At 44.3% G+C, this 6,607-nt stretch overlaps 1 long non-coding RNA gene across 1 annotated transcript; it reads right to left on the reverse strand.

Annotated features, from left to right (window-relative positions):
- Positions 1-4,312: 4,312 nt before the first annotated feature.
- Positions 4,313-6,607, reverse strand: LOC134459099 (uncharacterized). The gene is made up of 4 exons (XR_010036767.1): positions 6,516-6,607; positions 5,918-6,000; positions 5,279-5,377; positions 4,313-4,375 (listed from the first exon to the last, which is right to left on the reverse strand). It is a non-coding gene; the product is annotated as an uncharacterized LOC134459099 (long non-coding RNA).

Genomic DNA, 6,607 nt, shown 5'->3' on the forward strand with positions numbered 1-6,607 from the left:
TGACGGTATATAGGACCCCAACCCCCCTCCCAGGTGTTCGCAATTCCGCAAGCCTTTTTAAGCGCCATTGTCCTGATTGCTTGAGTTCAAATAGTCCAATAAAAGAGCAGGCGAGCTTAAAGATCCTTGACTAACGACCTGAGGTGAAATGGTGGTGGCGTGTGATGCCTGCTGCGGCCGTAGCTGCACGAGCGCTGCCGTAATGCAACGTGACCTTTTCCATTTTCCATCTTCAGGGGGGTCCTAAGTCCCAGTAAAATATTTGCACTGTTTGTTCAACACCCAAGGAGTCATATTTTAACACTGCCCACACTCTAAGTCTACAGTAAGTGGTCAATGAATGCAAAATTGACTATTCGTGCTACAGTAATGTAACCCAGACCTTTTCATCAGGAGCTCTAAGTCAACACTTTTACAGTGGAATTTAACACTCATACTGTAGTGTGGGGTAGGGCAACACAATATATCGAAAATGTATCGATATGGCAATATCACAATTTGTAATAGGTGTATCGTAAAAATGACTGGTATCACAACATCGAAATTTGCAATAGGTGTATTGCAAAAATTGTTTGATTTTTTATCAAAAGCCAACGTTCATGACTAAACATATATATCGTTTAAATATCGGCATCGCCGCAGGCCATCATGATATCGAGTATCCTTGTTTTTCATGATATCATGCAGCTCTAGTGTCGATCCCACCCTCTAAGTGTTGATTGAACTCTGTAATACTGTAATGTATTGCAACAACCATGTCATCTTCAGGGGCCTGAGACTCAGTACATTTCGCAGGGTGAATTCAACTCTTGGAATCGGAATCAGCTTTAACACTCAATGAATGTTGAATTGACACTGAAATATGTACTAGTGTGTGCTTTTGTAATGTGTAATGCGAGCCTTTTCATCTTGCAGGGTCCTAACCCAGCGGGGTTGGCTTCTATCAGAGGGTAATATCCAGCCAGGGGCCGGGCCATGCTCCACGTATTAGCATACAAATGACCGCTGACATTGGCCACCCTGTACTGTGTAGTGGACCTTAGCTCATGCACAATGAAGCGAGGAAGGGGAAATTGTGTGTGTGTGTGTGTGTGTGTGTGTGTGTGTGTGTGTGTGGGTGGGTGGGTGTGAGAGAGAGAGAGAGAGAGAGAGAGAGAGAGAGAGAGAGAGAGAGAGAGAGAGAGAGAGAGAGAGAGAGAGAGAGAGAGAGAGAGAATTTTGATGTGTGGGTGGGTGCTCCCAGGTTTGTTTATCTATTCTGCCGCTGTGTGTACAGTATGTGTATACTATGTATCTGTGTCTGCATTTGTATTTTCAGCGTGTATCTACTGTATGTGCATCTCTTTTGTATGCTTCAGCGAGTCTGCTACTTGTGTTTTAATGTGTCTTTAATGTGTTTTAAATATGCATGTCTTTATGCACACCCTTACATGTATTTGTGCACATGAATACACGTGTGAGTGATTGAAGAGAAAATAGAGAGAGAGAGAGAGAAAAACATTTGTTCCTCTGTGCAGAGTGCACAACGACCTTCCGGTGATTCGAGTCAGGATGCAACAAGCAATGACACAGAAACCCGGCTGTGTGGGTGGGTGCATGGTGAAGATGCAGAGGAAACGTGTGTATGTGTGCGTGTGTGCGTGCGTGCGTGCGTGTGTGCGTGCGTGCGTGTGTGCGTGTGTGTGTTGGTGTGGGTGGAGTGGAGTGGAGCATGCGTAGCAGTAGTGTAATAACGCTGATTGAATTAAAGTGCTGCATTGCTCTCTAACTCTGTTACGCGTGTTGCGTTGCTGTCGGTCGGGCAGTGGCAAAAAGCTCTCGCGTCAGGAGCTGGGCCCCCAGGGGAGCCCTTCCCCTCCATTACCAGCCATCGACGCAGATGAAGCTCGTGGCGCCCTGCCTGCCTGCCTGCCTGCCTGCCTGCCTGCCTGCCTGCCTGCCTGCCTGCCTGCCTGCCTGCCTGCCTGCCTGCCTGTCTGTCTGCCTGCCTGTCTGCCTGCCTGCCTGCCTGTTTTTTTGGGAGGGACCCCCTTAAAAGGGAGTTTAAGAGCAGTATCATTGCACTTTTCGCGTTTCGCCTCACTCACAAAGTTGTCAATTTATTTATGTGGTATTTGCACACAAGTACATAAACAGTCAGACCAGGGGGGACCCCTTTCAGCTGGGGGCCCTAGGCAATAGCCTAGTTTCTTCGCCTGGTTGTGGCAGGGCTGGCAGAGGGAAGAAGGATGGATGGTGAGAGGCAAGGACAGGAGAGAAGACGATTGAAAATAATCACAAGTCTAATTGCTTATAGCTTTTGCGGAGGCCTCTGTGAGACATGAGATGTTAAAAGGGCGTCCAGTCCGATGTAAATACCGCATCCCTGCTGCTCTTCATGAAATAAAGATGGGCCTCAGGCGGAAGACAGACAGACAAGGAGATGTGTAAAACCTGCTTTGTTTTCCCTCTGGGCATTGTAGTGCAGACAAACCATGCTGAGAAAATGAAATAGAACAGAGGGAGAGAGAGAGAGAGAGAGAGAGAGAGAGAGAGAGAGAGAGAGAGAGAGAGAGAGAGAGAGAGAGAGAGAGAGAGAGGGGGGTATAAAGGAAGTCAGAGTAAGAAAGAAAATCAGAAAAAAACTGGGAAGTACAGAGCGTACAGTGACTGAGTGCTAGACAGTGTCTGGGAGGAGGCGATGACGTGAATGACTAGACAGCAGCAGACAGGCCTGAATGAGGAAGAGGAGAGAAGAGGAGAGGGGGATGAGGAGGGGAGAGGACAAGAGAAGAGAGTAGAGAATAAGAGACTATAGGAGAGGAGAGGAGAGGAGAGGAGAGGAGAGGAGAGGAGAAGAGAAGAGAAGAGAGGAGAGGAGAGGAGAGGAGAGGAGAGGAGAAGAGAAGAGAGGAGAGGAGAGAGGAGAGAGGATGAGGATGAGGATTTGGAGGTGGATTTTGTGTAGTTCTCCAACTTGAGTATAAGTTCCCCAACTTCTGGCATTTCTGAGGAGTATGCCAAAACCTTTAAAGTAGGGTTCAATTAATCTTTATTTAATGTAGTATATAGTAAATCATTTATAATATATCAAAACATTGTCACTTTTAAAATAAATTAATGAATACTATGTCAAGGCAACTTCTCATGCTAATTGGCCCATATGGAAGTGTTATGTATGGGAATATATGGGTCTACTTTATTTCATTGCGCATTGATAGTGATTGTTTTAATAGTAATATGCACATGCGCATTAGTCTGTATTGAGTCTTCACAAGTTCACTAAAGGAGCCACGGCTCGTTAAATGGCAACTCTTGTGTCCGTGCTTTATTGTAGCACATAAGGTTGAATGTGTGTGTGTAACTTACAACGGAGTAATAACTGCATACACAACAATTGGCGACGAGGATCTGTGAAGAATCCCAAGCGGAGCTTGACTTTTACTCGTGAGGAGAGTGGAGAAATTTCGAGGGCGAGAAGATTACCCACAGGGAGGCAAGCGCGTGAGTGATGTTCTCTGGCGAGCTAAACTGCTATTGACTGTGATAGAAGCTAGCACATTGAAACGCGGAGGAAAATGTCACAAAATCAGCCAAACCCGACGGTAAACACCGCGCCAACCATGGCAGGGATAATCGGAAGAATGGACAGTTTTGATAGTGCGGTGGAGGACTGGACAACATACATTGAGAGGTTGGATCAGTACTTTGTTGCAAACGACATTCCAAACAGCAAAAAGGTAGCTGTACTGCTTAGTGTAATGGGAGCTAAGACATATAATTTGCTGCGCAGCCTAATGACTCCAGATAAACCTGCTGATAAGTCGTACACAGCCATGCCCAGACAGCACACTTACGTCTTGCCAACGTTGGCAAGATGCTTTTTGCCCGATGTAAAATACATCGGCACGACGTCTTTGAAAGGACCGTTTGCTCATCGGCAAGATGTTGGGCAGACGTCGGCAAATAGGCGACAGGCGATGGAGAGCCAACGTTATGCCGATATAATTATTTATAGTCCTACCATGAGCCGACGGTTGCCCGCCTTATATCCGCTCATGAGCCAATGTTTAACCGATTTAATTACGACTTAATTACGACCTACTCGACGTACCCCATCTGCGCGAGGAAAGCATCCGGACGTCTCGAGGAACAGCTGATTTTAGGTTGCAGTTATGAAACTAGCATGTCAGAAAATCACCTAGCATGCCAGAAAATCAGCTCTTTCCATAAACAAAAAGACGTCTGAATGTTCTCACCGCTGCAGTGGAATTCCGCCTTATTTGAGGTCTTCCTGCTTCACCATATGCCTCACCAATGAAAACACAAGAAATCATAGACGTTTTTCCATTTATTTTTTCCACAATTAAGCAAAATGTCCATCGTTGAATCATTCCTGCAGGAGAAAAAAAAAATCTGTGAACATGGGCTGGATGTGAAAATCACCCTTTACATGAGAACATGCCCTACAGTTTAGGCTATGACTTTGACATGTCAAAAGTTTACAACTATTTATTGAGAACAGTTTTTGTAAGCAGGATTTCACCATCTACTGTATGTGGCCTAAGTCCTGCCTGTGGATGAAAAGTCTATCATCTATATTGACCCTTTTAATTTAAAAGTGTACTCGCTACTCTGTGGTATTTTTTATATAGTCATGGATAAGTGGGGCAGTCATTGGTAAGCGGTTAGGGTGTCCTGTAGCCCAGGGCTGAACAACCCAAAGGTTGCTGGTTCATCTCCCAGCCCACCAGGTATGTGGAGGGAGTAATTAACCAGTGCTGTCTCCTCCATCCTCCATGACTGAGGTACCCCAAGCATGGTACCTTCCCGCCACACTGCAACATACTGCTCCCTTGGGATGCCAATGTAGGCTGCACCCTTGCACAGGTGAGGCATAAAATGCAATTTCGTTGTGTGCAGTGTATACTTGTGTGCTGTGTCACAATGGCAAAGGTGGGCTTTCACTTATATACACATAGAGATTTTTTCCCCTGAGTCCAATGTTTTTAAACAGTTGAAACATGAACATTTCCAGTCAATATTTACAATGGAATAGCAGACCTCTGTGTCATATTCCCAAGGAATGGTAGCATCACATCTGCTGTGCTGTGCTGAGTCAAAGTAATTCATAAGCCTACTGGTTGTGTTTTCCCTGCCCATTCACTACTTTGATGGCCTGCAATTTAATCAGATGTGTTCTACAACTTTTTGATGAAACTTACATTTTACATTTGATACCACAAACTAGGCTTACTTGTTGTGCTGTGTGGATTTTTTTAGCAGGGATCTCACTTACCAATCAGCATGTTTTCCTCTTGTTACCAGTATCAGTCTGAACCTGGCTGGCCACTTGTGCACTTAACCATATGTGAACTCTGAGGGCAAGTGTAGAAGCCTGGCAAATAAAGACAGGAATAAGTCGGTCTCAGTATCACTGCGCAACTACATTCACAATGTAATATGTTGGTTTAGTTGATTTCTGTCCATCACAATGTAATATTATGGTTTACATTTAGGCATATAACTTTCACAATACCATATTAGTTACATTTAGCTAGCTAGTGTCCTATTTGGTAAGGACATGTACAAGTGATGTAGGCTGTACAGCAGGGGTGGGCAACTTTCATTGTAAGGTGGGCCAACATTTTTAATTACCACAACCACATCACCACGCACTTGAGAGAATTTACAAAAGGATACTTCACTTTTTGTTTATTTATACCGGAATGCTTACACTATTAATTTATAGGGGGTTAAAAACTGTCCTTTTTCTTTTTTTTTTTAAAGTGAGAAGTTGGGCTGCATGTGGCGCCCGAGCCTCCAGTTGCCCATCCCTGCTGTACAAATAATGATCTATATAAAAACTGGTTATAATAGGTACAGTGCAGCATAAACAGGGTTGAGGGGGTGGTTTCTTTTATTTCGTTGTACCTACCGAGTAGTTTAGCCAATGTCTGTGTGACACGTTCATGCTGCCACCTCCACAGCATCCTCTTCACAACCGCAGGGGCAAAACACCTGAAAACATAATAATGTAATCCTTTTTCAGTCCAAGATATAGACTAGAAAATGAGTGACAGCATCACAAACAGTTTGTATGCAAGTGTAGTGGACCCCCCATTTTTGTCTTTTTCTTATTCCTTTATTCTCATTCCCTGTCTTTTTGTTGTCCAGTCAGAAGTTGTCTTTTAGTTTAATTATGCTGTTGCACGTTTTCGCCAATAGATGGCATCATAGGACCAGCAATGAGTGCAGAGACTCTCTCTGGTGCGGTAGCCAGTGACTTCGGTCACATAAGAAGAACGAAACGTGGAAGTGACAGGCTTTGTTATGATACAGAAGGCAGCGGTGTCAGCTGTACAGTTATGCTGAGGAAAATGTAAATAAACAACGAACTCAGCGAAACTCTACACACTTGAGGACCTTATTCATTAAGTGTGCAACATAAGCATTCACGCAATAATACCACCAGGTCACATTTAAGATTTAACTAATAGTATTTTGTTATGGATCTTATGTAGTGATAGACTTACCATTTTTTCTTGTTATGGCATATCTGGCATATTCCCAAGAGAAGGCCGATGTAACTGTCTGTTGATCTGATTTTGACTTGTGGTGAATTGAC

Source organism: Engraulis encrasicolus, chromosome 11 (genome assembly GCF_034702125.1).
Source record: "Engraulis encrasicolus isolate BLACKSEA-1 chromosome 11, IST_EnEncr_1.0, whole genome shotgun sequence".
NCBI lineage: Eukaryota > Metazoa > Chordata > Actinopteri > Clupeiformes > Engraulidae > Engraulis > Engraulis encrasicolus.